The following is a 14,931-nucleotide window of genomic DNA, read 5'->3' as shown; positions in this document are numbered from 1 at the left end:
TTCATCTGCTTGATAATCGCCAGCTGGGCCGCAGGATTCATTCCTGCTCAGCTGCTTGGTAATCGCCAGCTGGGCCGCAGGATTCATGCCTGCTCATCTGCTTGATAATCGCCAGCCTGGCCGCAGGATTCATGCCTGCTCAGGCGCCTGTTAATCGCCAGCTGGGCCGCAGGATTCATGCCTTCTCCGCTGCTTGATTGTTGCCTGCTGAGGCACATGATCGGTGCGGGAGAGCTACCTGATCAGCACATGAGCAGTCACATGATCAGCACCACTCAGTCACCTGATCACTGCATGACAGCCACGTGATCAGTGCCTGCTGAGTCACGTGATTAGCGCCTGTTCATCTGCTTGATAATCGCCAGCTGGGCCGCAGGATTCATGCCTTCTCAGCTGCTTGATTATCGCCTGCTGGGCCGCAGGATTCATGCCTGCTCATCTGCTTGATAATGACCAGCTGGGCCGCAGGATTCATGCCTGCTCAGGTGCCTGATAATCGCCAGGTGGGCCGCAGGATTCATGCCTGCTCATCTCGTTGATAATCGCCAGCTGGGCCGCAGGATTCATGCCTGCTCCGCTGCTTGATTCTTGCCTGCTGAGGCACATGATCCGTGCAGGAGAGCTACCTGATCACACATGAGCAGTCACATGATCAGCGCCTCTCAGTCACCTGATCACTGCATGACAGCCACGTGATCAGTGCCTGCTGAGTCACGTGATTAGCGCCTGCTCATCTGCTTGATAATCGCCAGCTGGGCCGCAGGATTCATGTCTGCTCAGGTGCCTGATAATCGCCAGCTGGGCCGCAGGATTCATGCCTTCTCAGCTGCCTGATAATCACCAGCTGGGCCGTAGGATTCATGCCTGCTCAGCTGCCTGATAATCGCCAGGTGGGCCGCAAGATTCATGCCTGCTCAGCTGCCTGATAATCGCCAGGTGGGCCGCAGGATTCATGCCTTCTCAGCTGCTTGATTATCGCCAGCTGGGCCGCAGGATTCATGCCTGCTCAGCTGCCTGATAATCGCCAGCAGGGCCGCAGGATTCATGCCTTCTCAGGCGCCTGGTAATCGCGAGCTGGGCCGCAGGATTCATGCCTGCTCATCTCCTTGATAATCGCCAGCTGGGCCGCAGGATTCATGCCTGCTCATCTGCTTGATAATCGCCAGGTGGGCCGCAGGATTCATGCCTGCTCAGCTGCCTGATAATCGCCAGCAGGGCCACAGGATTCATGCCTTCTCAGGCGCCTGATAATCACCAGCTGGGCCGCAGGATTCATGCCTGCTCATCTGCTTGATAATGACCAGCTGGGCCGCAGGATTCATGCCTTCTCAGGCGCCTGATAATCGCCAGCTGGGCCGCAGGATTCATGCCTGCTCATCTGCTTGGTAATCGCCAGCTGGGCCGCAGGATTCATGCCTGCTCATCTGCTTGATAATCGCCAGCTGGGTCGCATGATTCATGCCTGCTGAGGCACATGATCCGTGCGGGAGAGCTACCTGATCAGCACATGAGCAGTCACATGATCAGCGCCTCTCAGTCACCTGATCACTGCATGACAGCCACGTGATCAGTGCCTGCTGAGTCACGTGTTTAGCGCCTGCTTATCTGCTTGATAATCGCCAGCTGGGCCGCAGGATTCATGCCTTCTCAGCTGCTTGATTATCACCAGCTGGGCCGCAGGATTCATGCCTGCTCAGCTGCTTGATAAACGTCAGCTGAGCCGTAGGTTTCATGCCTGCTCAGGTGCCTGATAATCGCCAGCTGGGCCGCAGGATTCATTCCTGCTCATCTCCTTGATAATCGCCAGCTGGGCCGCAGGATTCATGCCTGCTCAGCTGCCTGATAATCGCCCACTGGGCCGCAGGATTCATGCCTGCTCCGCTGCTTGATTCTTGCCTGCTGAGGCACATGATCCGTGCGGGAGAGCTACCTGATCAGCACATGAGCAGTCACATGATCAGCGCCTCTCAGTCACCTGATCACTGCATGACAGCCACGCGATCAGTGCCTGCTGAGTTACGTGATTAGCGCCTGCTCATCTGCTTGATAATCGCCAGCTGGGCCGCAGGATTCATGCCTTCTCAGCTGCTTGATTATCGCCAGCTGGGCCGCAGGATTCATGCCTGCTCAGGTGCCTGATAATCGCCAGCTGGGCCGCAGGATTCATGCCTGCTCAGGTGCCTGATAATCGCCAGCTGGGCCGCAGGATTCATGCCTGCTCAGCTGCCTGATAATCGCCAGCAGGGCCACAGGATTCATGCCTTCTCAGGCGCCTGATAATCGCAAGCTGGGCCGCAGGATTCATGCCTGCTCATCTGCTTGGTAATCGCCAGCTGGGCCGCAGGATTCATACCTTCTCAGGCGCCTCAAAATCGCCAGCTGGGCCGCAGGATTCATGCCTTCTCAGGCGCCTGTTAATCGCCAGCTGGGTCGCAGGATTCATGCATTCTCCGCTGCTTGATTCTTGCCTGCTGAGGCACATGATCCGTGCGGGAGAGCTACCTGATCAGCACATGAGCAGTCACATGATCAGTGCCTCTCAGTCACCTGATCACTGCATGACAGCCACGTGATCAGTGCCTGCTGAGTTACGTGATTAGTGCCTGCTCATCTGCTTGATAATCGCCAGCTGGGCCGCAGGATTCATGCCTTCTCAGCTGCTTGATTATCGCCAGCTGGGCCGCAGGATTCATGCCTGCTCAGGTGCCTGATAATCGCCAGCTGGGCCGCAGGATTCATGCCTTCTCAGGCGCCTGATAATCGCAAGCTGGGCCGCAGGATTCATGCCTGCTCATCTGCTTGGTAATCGCCAGCTGGGCCGCAGGATTCATACCTTCTCAGGCGCCTGAAAATCGCCAGCTGGGCCGCAGGATTCATGCCTTCTCAGGCGCCTGTTAATCGCCAGCTGGGTCGCAGGATTCATGCATTCTCCGCTGCTTGATTCTTGCCTGCTGAGGCACATGATCCGTGCGGGAGAGCTACCTGATCAGCACATGAGCAGTCACATGATCAGTGCCTCTCAGTCACCTGATCACTGCATGACAGCCACGTGATCAGTGCCTGCTGAGTTACGTGATTAGCGCCTGCTTATCTGCTTGATAAACGCCAGCTGGGCCGCAGGATTCATGCCTGTTCATCTGCTTGATAATCGCCAGCTGGGCCGCAGGATTCATGCCTGCTCAGCTGCTTGGTAATCGCCAGCTGGGCCGCAGGATTCATGCCTTCTCACCCGCCTGATAATCGCCAGCTGGGCCGCAGGATTCATGCCTGCTCAGGCGCCTGTTAATCGCCAGCTGGGCCGCAGGATTCATGCCTTCTCCGCTGCTTGATGGTTGCCTGCTGAGGCACATGATCCGTGCGGGAGAGCTACCTGATCAGCACATGAGCAGTCACATGATCAGCACCTCTCAGTCACCTGATCACTGCATGACAGCCACGCGATCAGTGCCTGCTGAGTTACGTGATTAACGCCTGCTCATCTGCTTGATAATCGCCAGCTGGGCCGCAGGATTCATGCCTTCTCAGGCGCCTGGTAATCGCGAGCGGGGCCGTAGGATTCATGCCTGCTCATCTGCTTGGTAATCGCCAGCTGGGCCGCAGGATTCATGCCTGCTCAGCTGCCTGATAATCGCCAGCAGGGCCACAGGATTCATGCCTTCTCAGGCGCCTGATAATCGCGAGCTGGGCCGCAGGATTCATGCCTGCTCATCTGCTTGGTAATCGCCAGCTGGGCCGCAGGATTCATGCCTTCTCAGGCGCCTGTTAATCGCCAGCTGGGTCGCAGGATTCATGCCTTCTCCGCTGCTTGATTCTTGCCTGCTGAGGCACATGATCCGTGCGGGAGAGCTACCTGATCAGCACATGAGCAGTCACATGATCAGTGCCTCTCAGTCACCTGATCACTGCATGACAGCCACGTGATCAGTGCCTGCTGAGTTACGTGATTAGCGCCTGCTCATCTGCTTGATAATCGCCAGCTGGGCCGCAGGATTCATGCCTGTTCATCTGCCTGATAATCACCAGCTGGGCCGCAGGATTCATGCCTGCTCAGCTGCCTGATAATCGCCAGGTGGGCCTCAGGATTCATGCCTGCTCAGTTGCCTGATAATAGCCAGCTGGGCCGCAGGATTCATACCTGCTGAGCTGCCTGATAATCGCCAGGTGGGCCGCAGGATTCATGCCTTCTCAGGCGCCTGGTAATCGCGAGCGGGGCCGTAGGATTCATGCCTGCTCATCTGCTTGGTAATCGCCAGCAGGGCCGCAGGATTCATGCCTTCTCAGGCGCCTGATAATCGCCAGCTGGGCCGCAGGATTCATGCCTTCTCATCTCCTTGATAATCGCCAGCTGGGCCGCAGGATTCATGCCTGCTCATCTGCTTGATAATGACCAGCTGGGCCGCAGGATTCATGCCTGCTCAGCTGCCTGATAATCGCCAGGTGGGCCGCAGGATTCATGCCTGCTCAGTTGCCTGATAATCGCCAGCTGGGCCGCAGGATTCATGCCTGCTCAGCTGCCTGATAATCGCCAGGTGGGCCGCAGGATTCATGCCTGCTCATCTCCTTGATAATCGCCAGCTGGGCCGCAGGATTCATGCCTGCTCCGCTGCTTGATTCTTGCCTGCTGAGGCACATGATCCGTGCAGGAGAGCTACCTGATCAGCACATGAGCAGTCACATGATCAGCGCCTCTCAGTCACCTGATCACTGCATGACAGCCACGCGATCAGTGCCTGCTGAGTTACGTGATTAGTGCCTGCTCATCTGCTTGATAATCGCCAGCTGGGCCGCAGGATTCATGCCTTCTCAGCTGCTTGATTATCGCCAGCTGGGCCGCAGGATTCATGCCTGCTCAGGTGCCTGATAATCGCCAGCTGGGCCGCAGGATTCATGCCTGCTCAGCTGCCTGATAATCGCCAGCAGGGCCACAGGATTCATGCCTTCTCAGGCGCCTGATAATCGCAAGCTGGGCCGCAGGATTCATGCCTGCTCATCTGCTTGGTAATCGCCAGCTGGGCCGCAGGATTCATACCTTCTCAGGCGCCTGAAAATCGCCAGCTGGGCCGCAGGATTCATGCCTTCTCAGGCGCCTGTTAATCGCCAGCTGGGTCGCAGGATTCATGCCTTCTCCGCTGCTTGATTCTTGCCTGCTGAGGCACATGATCCGTGCGGGAGAGCTACCTGATCAGCACATGAGCAGTCACATGATCAGTGCCTCTCAGTCACCTGATCACTGCATGACAGCCACGTGATCAGTGCCTGCTGAGTTACGTGATTAGCGCCTGCTTATCTGCTTGATAAACGCCAGCTGGGCCGCAGGATTCATGCCTGTTCATCTGCTTGATAATCGCCAGCTGGGCCGCAGGATTCATGCCTGCTCAGCTGCTTGGTAATCGCCAGCTGGGCCGCAGGATTCATGCCTTTTCACCCGCCTGATAATCGCCAGCTGGGCCGCAGGATTCATGCCTGCTCAGGCGCCTGTTAATCGCCAGCTGGGCCGCAGGATTCATGCCTTCTCCGCTGCTTGATGGTTGCCTGCTGAGGCACATGATCCGTGCGGGAGAGCTACCTGATCAGCACATGAGCAGTCACATGATCAGCACCTCTCAGTCACCTGATCACTGCATGACAGCCACGCGATCAGTGCCTGCTGAGCTACGTGATTAGCGCCTGCTCATCTGCTTGATAATCGCCAGCTGGGCCGCAGGATTCATGCCTTCTCAGGCGCCTGGTAATCGCGAGCGGGGCCGTAGGATTCATGCCTGCTCATCTGCTTGGTAATCGCCAGCTGGGCCGCAGGATTCATGCCTGCTCAGCTGCCTGATAATCGCCAGCAGGGCCACAGGATTCATGCCTTCTCAGGCGCCTGATAATCGCGAGCTGGGCCGCAGGATTCATGCCTGCTCATCTGCTTGGTAATCGCCAGCTGGGCCGCAGGATTCATGCCTTCTCAGGCGCCTGTTAATCGCCAGCTGGGTCGCAGGATTCATGCCTTCTCCGCTGCTTGATTCTTGCCTGCTGAGGCACATGATCCGTGCGGGAGAGCTACCTGATCAGCACATGAGCAGTCACATGATCAGTGCCTCTCAGTCACCTGATCACTGCATGACAGCCACGTGATCAGTGCCTGCTGAGTTACGTGATTAGCGCCTGCTCATCTGCTTGATAATCGCCAGCTGGGCCGCAGGATTCATGCCTGTTCATCTGCCTGATAATCGCCAGCTGGGCCGCAGGATTCATGCCTGCTCAGCTGCCTGATAATCGCCAGGTGGGCCTCAGGATTCATGCCTGCTCAGTTGCCTGATAATAGCCAGCTGGGCCGCAGGATTCATACCTGCTGAGCTGCCTGATAATCGCCAGGTGGGCCGCAGGATTCATGCCTTCTCAGGCGCCTGGTAATCGCGAGCGGGGCCGTAGGATTCATGCCTGCTCATCTGCTTGGTAATCGCCAGCAGGGCCGCAGGATTCATGCCTTCTCAGGCGCCTGATAATCGCCAGCTGGGCCGCAGGATTCATGCCTTCTCATCTCCTTGATAATCGCCAGCTGGGCCGCAGGATTCATGCCTGCTCATCTGCTTGATAATGACCAGCTGGGCCGCAGGATTCATGCCTGCTCAGCTGCCTGATAATCGCCAGGTGGGCCGCAGGATTCATGCCTGCTCAGTTGCCTGATAATCGCCAGCTGGGCCGCAGGATTCATGACTGCTCAGCTGCCTGATAATCGCCAGGTGGGCCGCAGGATTCATGCCTGCTCAGTTGCCTGATAATCGCCAGCTGGGCCGCAGGATTCATGCCTTCTCAGCTGCCTGATAATCACCAGCTGGGCCGCAGGATTCATGCCTGCTCATCTGCTTGATAATCGCCAGCTGGGCCGCAGGATTCATGCCTGCTCAGGCGCCTGTTAATCGCCAGCTGGGCCGCAGGATTCATGCCTTCTCCGCTGCTTGATTGTTGCCTGCTGAGGCACATGATCGGTGCGGGAGAGCTACCTGATCAGCACATGAGCAGTCACATGATCAGCACCTCTCAGTCACCTGATCACTGCATGACAGCCACGTGATCAGTGCCTGCTGAGTCACGTGATTAGCGCCTGTTCATCTGCTTGATAATCGCCAGCTGGGCCGCAGGATTCATGCCTTCTCAGCTGCTTGATTATCGCCAGCTGGGCCGCAGGATTCATGCCTGCTCATCTGCTTGATAATTGCCAGCTGGGCCGCAGGATTCATGCCTGCTCATCTGCTTGATAATGACCAGCTGGGCCGCAGGATTCATGCCTGCTCAGCTGCCTGATAATCGCCAGGTGGGCCGCAGGATTCATGCCTGCTCATCTCGTTGATAATCGCCAGCTGGGCCGCAGGATTCATGCCTGCTCCGCTGCTTGATTCTTGCCTGCTGAGGCACATGATCCGTGCAGGAGAGCTACCTGATCACACATGAGCAGTCACATGATCAGCACCTCTCAGTCACCTGATCACTGCATGACAGCCACGTGATCAGTGCCTGCTGAGTCACGTGATTAGCGCCTGCTCATCTGCTTGATAATCGCCAGCTGGGCCGCAGGATTCATGCCTGCTCAGGTGCCTGATAATCGCCAGCTGGGCCGCAGGATTCATGCCTTCTCAGCTGCCTGATAATCACCAGCTGGGCCGTAGGATTCATGCCTGCTCAGCTGCCTGATAATCGCCAGGTGGGCCGCAAGATTCATGCCTGCTCAGCTGCCTGATAATCGCCAGGTGGGCCGCAGGATTCATGCCTTCTCAGCTGCTTGATTATCGCCAGCTGGGCCGCAGGATTCATGCCTGCTCAGCTGCCTGATAATCGCCAGCAGGGCCGCAGGATTCATGCCTTCTCAGGCGCCTGGTAATCGCGAGCTGGGCCGCAGGATTCATGCCTGCTCATCTCCTTGATAATCGCCAGCTGGGCCGCAGGATTCATGCCTGCTCATCTGCTTGATAATCGCCAGCTGGGCCGCAGGATTCATGCCTGCTCAGCTGCCTGATAATCGCCAGGTGGGCCGCAGGATTCAAGCCTGCTCAGCTGCCTGATAATCGCCAGCAGGGCCACAGGATTCATGCCTTCTCAGGCGCCTGATAATCACCAGCTGGGCCGCAGGATTCATGCCTGCTCATCTGCTTGATAATGACCAGCTGGGCCGCAGGATTCATGCCTTCTCAGGCGCCTGATAATCGCCAGCTGGGCCGCAGGATTCATGCCTGCTCATCTGCTTGGTAATCGCCAGCTGGGCCGCAGGATTCATGCCTGCTCATCTGCTTGATAATCGCCAGCTGGGTCGCATGATTCATGCCTGCTGAGGCACATGATCCGTGCGGGAGAGCTACCTGATCAGCACATGAGCAGTCACATGATCAGCACCTCTCAGTCACCTGATCACTGCATGACAGCCACGCGATCAGTGCCTGCTGAGTTACGTGATTAGCGCCTGCTCATCTGCTTGATAATCGCCAGCTGGGCCGCAGGATTCATGCCTTCTCAGCTGCTTGATTATCGCCAGCTGGGCCGCAGATTTCATGCCTGCTCATCTGCTTGATAATCGCCAGCTGGGCCGCAGGATTCATGCCTGCTCAGGTGCCTGATAATCGCCAGCTGGGCCGCAGGATTCATGCCTGCTCAGCTGCCTGATAATCGCCAGCAGGGCCACAGGATTCATGCCTTCTCAGGCGCCTGATAATCGCAAGCTGGGCCGCAGGATTCATGCCTGGTCATCTGCTTGGTAATCGCCAGCTGGGCCGCAGGATTCATACCTTCTCAGGCGCCTGAAAATCGCCAGCTGGGCCGCAGGATTCATGCCTTCTCAGGCGCCTGTTAATCGCCAGCTGGGTCGCAGGATTCATGTCTTCTCCGCTGCTTGATTCTTGCCTGCTGAGGCACATGATCCGTGCGGGAGAGCTACCTGATCAGCACATGAGCAGTCACATGATCAGTGCCTCTCAGTCACCTGATCACTGCATGACAGCCACGTGATCAGTGCATGCTGAGTTACGTGATTAGCGCCTGCTTATCTGCTTGATAATCGCCAGCTGGGCCGCAGGATTCATGCCTGTTCATCTGCTTGATAATCGCCAGCTGGGCCGCAGGATTCATGCCTGCTCATCTGCTTGGTAATCGCCAGCTGGGCCGCAGGATTCATGCCTGCTCATCTGCTTGATAATCGCCAGCCTGGCCGCAGGATTCATGCCTGCTCAGGCGCCTGTTAATCGCCAGCTGGGCCGCAGGATTCATGCCTTCTCCGCTGCTTGATTGTTGCCTGCTGAGGCACATGATCGGTGCGGGAGAGCTACCTGATCAGCACATGAGCAGTCACATGATCAGCACCACTCAGTCACCTGATCACTGCATGACAGCCACGTGATCAGTGCCTGCTGAGTCACGTGATTAGCGCCTGTTCATCTGTTTGATAATCGCCAGCTGGGCCGCAGGATTCATGCCTTCTCAGCTGCTTGATTATCGCCAGCTGGGCCGCAGGATTCATGCCTGCTCATCTGCTTGATAATGACCAGCTGGGCCGCAGGATTCATGCCTGCTCAGCTGCCTGATAATCGCCAGGTGGGCCGCAGGATTCATGCCTGCTCATCTCGTTGATAATCGCCAGCTGGGCCGCAGGATTCATGCCTGCTCCGCTGCTTGATTCTTGCCTGCTGAGGCACATGATCCGTGCAGGAGAGCTACCTGATCACACATGAGCAGTCACATGATCAGCGCCTCTCAGTCACCTGATCACTGCATGACAGCCACGTGATCAGTGCCTGCTGAGTCACGTGATTAGCACCTGCTCATCTGCTTGATAATCGCCAGCTGGGCCGCAGGATTCATTCCTGCTCAGGTGCCTGATAATCGCCAGCTGGGCCGCAGGATTCATGCCTTCTCAGCTGCCTGATAATCACCAGCTGGGCCGTAGGATTCATGCCTGCTCAGCTGCCTGATAATCGCCAGGTGGGCCGCAAGATTCATGCCTGCTCAGCTGCCTGATAATCGCCAGGTGGGCCGCAGGATTCATGCCTTCTCAGCTGCTTGATTATCGCCAGCTGGGCCGCAGGATTCATGCCTGCTCAGCTGCCTGATAATCGCCAGCAGGGCCGCAGGATTCATGCCTTCTCAGGCGCCTGGTAATCGCGAGCTGGGCCGCAGGATTCATGCCTGCTCATCTCCTTGATAATCGCCAGCTGGGCCGCAGGATTCATGCCTGCTCATCTGCTTGATAATCGCCAGGTGGGCCGCAGGATTCATGCCTGCTCAGCTGCCTGATAATCGCCAGCAGGGCCACAGGATTCATGCCTTCTCAGGCGCCTGATAATTACCAGCTGGGCCGCAGGATTCATGCCTGCTCATCTGCTTGATAATGACCAGCTGGGCCGCAGGATTCATGCCTTCTCAGGCGCCTGATAATCGCCAGCTGGGCCGCAGGATTCATGCCTGCTCATCTGCTTGGTAATCGCCAGCTGGGCCGCAGGATTCATGCCTGCTCATCTGCTTGATAATCGCCAGCTGGGTCGCATGATTCATGCCTGCTGAGGCACATGATCCGTGCGGGAGAGCTACCTGATCAGCACATGAGCAGTCACATGATCAGCGCCTCTCAGTCACCTGATCACTGCATGACAGCCACGTGATCAGTGCCTGCTGAGTCACGTGATTAGCGCCTGCTTATCTGCTTGATAATCGCCAGCTGGGCCGCAGGATTCATGCCTTCTCAGCTGCTTGATTATCACCAGCTGGGCCGCAGGATTCATGCCTGCTCAGCTGCTTGATAAACGTCAGCTGAGCCGTAGGTTTCATGCCTGCTCAGGTGCCTGATAATCGCCAGCTGGGCCGCAGGATTCATGCCTGCTCATCTCCTTGATAATCGCCAGCTGGGCCGCAGGATTCATGCCTGCTCAGCTGCCTGATAATCGCCCACTGGGCCGCAGGATTCATGCCTGCTCCGCTGCTTGATTCTTGCCTGCTGAGGCACATGATCCGTGCAGGAGAGCTACCTGATCAGCACATGAGCAGTCACATGATCAGCGCCTCTCAGTCACCTGATCACTGCATGACAGCCACGCGATCAGTGCCTGCTGAGTTACGTGATTAGCGCCTGCTCATCTGCTTGATAATCGCCAGCTGGGCCGCATGATTCATGCCTTCTCAGCTGCTTGATTATCGCCAGCTGGGCCGCAGGATTCATGCCTGCTCATCTGCTTGATAATCGCCAGCTGGGCCGCAGGATTCATGCCTGCTCAGGTGCCTGATAATCGCCAGCTGGGCCGCAGGATTCATGCCTGCTCAGCTGCCTGATAATCGCCAGCAGGGCCACAGGATTCATGCCTTCTCAGGCGCCTGATAATCGCAAGCTGGGCCGCAGGATTCATGCCTGCTCATCTGCTTGGTAATCGCCAGCTGGGCCGCAGGATTCATACCTTCTCAGGCGCCTGAAAATCGCCAGCTGGGCCGCAGGATTCATGCCTTCTCAGGCGCCTGTTAATCGCCAGCTGGGTCGCAGGATTCATGCCTTCTCCGCTGCTTGATTCTTGCCTGCTGAGGCACATGATCCGTGCGGGAGAGCTACCTGATCAGCACATGAGCAGTCACATGATCAGTGCCTCTCAGTCACCTGATCACTGCATGACAGCCACGTGATCAGTGCCTGCTGAGTTACGTGATTAGCGCCTGCTTATCTGCTTGATAAACGCCAGCTGGGCCGCAGGATTCATGCCTGTTCATCTGCTTGATAATCGCCAGCTGGGCCGCAGGATTCATGCCTGCTCAGCTGCTTGGTAATCGCCAGCTGGGCCGCAGGATTCATGCCTTCTCACCCGCCTGATAATCGCCAGCTGGGCCGCAGGATTCATGCCTGCTCAGGCGCCTGTTAATCGCCAGCTGGGCCGCAGGATTCATGCCTTCTCCGCTGCTTGATGGTTGCCTGCTGAGGCACATGATCCGTGCGGGAGAGCTACCTGATCAGCACATGAGCAGTCACATGATCAGCACCTCTCAGTCACCTGATCACTGCATGACAGCCACGCGATCAGTGCCTGCTGAGTTACGTGATTAGCGCCTGCTCATCTGCTTGATAATCGCCAGCTGGGCCGCAGGATTCATGCCTTCTCAGGCGCCTGGTAATCGCGAGCGGGGCCGTAGGATTCATGCCTGCTCATCTGCTTGGTAATCGCCAGCTGGGCCGCAGGATTCATGCCTGCTCAGCTGCCTGATAATCGCCAGCAGGGCCACAGGATTCATGCCTTCTCAGGCGCCTGATAATCGCGAGCTGGGCCGCAGGATTCATGCCTGCTCATCTGCTTGGTAATCGCCAGCTGGTCCGCAGGATTCATGCCTTCTCAGGCGCCTGTTAATCGCCAGCTGGGTCGCAGGATTCATGCCTTCTCCGCTGCTTGATTCTTGCCTGCTGAGGCACATGATCCGTGCGGGAGAGCTACCTGATCAGCACATGAGCAGTCACATGATCAGTGCCTCTCAGTCACCTGATCACTGCATGACAGCCACGTGATCAGTGCCTGCTGAGTTACGTGATTAGCGCCTGCTCATCTGCTTGATAATCGCCAGCTGGGCCGCAGGATTCATGCCTGTTCATCTGCCTGATAATCGCCAGCTGGGCCGCAGGATTCATGCCTGCTCAGCTGCCTGATAATCGCCAGGGGGGCCTCAGGATTCATGCCTGCTCAGTTGCCTGATAATAGCCAGCTGGGCCGCAGGATTCATACCTGCTGAGCTGCCTGATAATCGCCAGGTGGGCCGCAGGATTCATGCCTTCTCAGGCGCCTGGTAATCGCGAGCGGGGCCGTAGGATTCATGCCTGCTCATCTGCTTGGTAATCGCCAGCAGGGCCGCAGGATTCATGCCTTCTCAGGCGCCTGATAATCGCCAGCTGGGCCGCAGGATTCATGCCTTCTCATCTCCTTGATAATCGCCAGCTGGGCCGCAGGATTCATGCCTGCTCATCTGCTTGATAATGACCAGCTGGGCCGCAGGATTCATGCCTGCTCAGCTGCCTGATAATCGCCAGGTGGGCCGCAGGATTCATGCCTGCTCAGTTGCCTGATAATCGCCAGCTGGGCCGCAGGATTCATGCCTGCTCAGCTGCCTGATAATCGCCAGGTGGGCCGCAGGATTCATGCCTGCTCAGTTGCCTGATAATCGCCAGCTGGGCCGCAGGATTCATGCCTTCTCAGCTGCCTGATAATCACCAGCTGGGCCGCAGGATTCATGCCTGCTCATCTGCTTGATAATCGCCAGCTGGGCCGCAGGATTCATGCCTGCTCAGGCGCCTGTTAATCGCCAGCTGGGCCGCAGGATTCATGCCTTCTCCGCTGCTTGATTGTTGCCTGCTGAGGCACATGATCGGTGCGGGAGAGCTACCTGATCAGCACATGAGCAGTCACATGATCAGCACCTCTCAGTCACCTGATCACTGCATGACAGCCACGTGATCAGTGCCTGCTGAGTCACGTGATTAGCGCCTGTTCATCTGCTTGATAATCGCCAGCTGGGCCGCAGGATTCATGCCTTCTCAGCTGCTTGATTATCGCCAGCTGGGCCGCAGGATTCATGCCTGCTCATCTGCTTGATAATTGCCAGCTGGGCCGCAGGATTCATGCCTGCTCATCTGCTTGATAATGACCAGCTGGGCCGCAGGATTCATGCCTGCTCAGCTGCCTGATAATCGCCAGGTGGGCCGCAGGATTCATGCCTGCTCATCTCGTTGATAATCGCCAGCTGGGCCGCAGGATTCATGCCTGCTCCGCTGCTTGATTCTTGCCTGCTGAGGCACATGATCCGTGCAGGAGAGCTACCTGATCACACATGAGCAGTCACATGATCAGCACCTCTCAGTCACCTGATCACTGCATGACAGCCACGTGATCAGTGCCTGCTGAGTCACGTGATTAGCGCCTGCTCATCTGCTTGATAATCGCCAGCTGGGCCGCAGGATTCATGCCTGCTCAGGTGCCTGATAATCGCCAGCTGGGCCGCAGGATTCATGCCTTCTCAGCTGCCTGATAATCACCAGCTGGGCCGTAGGATTCATGCCTGCTCAGCTGCCTGATAATCGCCAGGTGGGCCGCAAGATTCATGCCTGCTCAGCTGCCTGATAATCGCCAGGTGGGTCGCAGGATTCATGCCTTCTCAGCTGCTTGATTATCGCCAGCTGGGCCGCAGGATTCATGCCTGCTCAGCTGCCTGATAATCGCCAGCAGGGCCGCAGGATTCATGCCTTCTCAGGCGCCTGGTAATCGCGAGCTGGGCCGCAGGATTCATGCCTGCTCATCTCCTTGATAATCGCCAGCTGGGCCGCAGGATTCATGCCTGCTCATCTGCTTGATAATCGCCAGCTGGGCCGCAGGATTCATGCCTGCTCAGCTGCCTGATAATCGCCAGGTGGGCCGCAGGATTCAAGCCTGCTCAGCTGCCTGATAATCGCCAGCAGGGCCACAGGATTCATGCCTTCTCAGGCGCCTGATAATCACCAGCTGGGCCGCAGGATTCATGCCTGCTCATCTGCTTGATAATGACCAGCTGGGCCGCAGGATTCATGCCTTCTCAGGCGCCTGATAATCGCCAGCTGGGCCGCAGGATTCATGCCTGCTCATCTGCTTGGTAATCGCCAGCTGGGCCGCAGGATTCATGCCTGCTCATCTGCTTGATAATCGCCAGCTGGGTCGCATGATTCATGCCTGCTGAGGCACATGATCCGTGCGGGAGAGCTACCTGATCAGCACATGAGCAGTCACATGATCAGCACCTCTCAGTCACCTGATCACTGCATGAGAGCCACGCGATCAGTGCCTGCTGAGTTACGTGATTAGCGCCTGCTCATCTGCTTGATAATCGCCAGCTGGGCCGCAGGATTCATGCCTTCTCAGCTGCTTGATTATCGCCAGCTGGGCCGCAGATTTCATGCCTGCTCATCTGCTTGATAAT

Source organism: Bos grunniens, chromosome 19 (assembly GCF_055505025.1).
Source record: "Bos grunniens cultivar Pamir isolate PY7600 chromosome 19, Bosgru_T2T1.0, whole genome shotgun sequence".
Classification (NCBI taxonomy): Eukaryota; Metazoa; Chordata; class Mammalia; order Artiodactyla; family Bovidae; genus Bos; species Bos grunniens.
Note: the sequence above shows the minus strand (reverse complement) of the source record.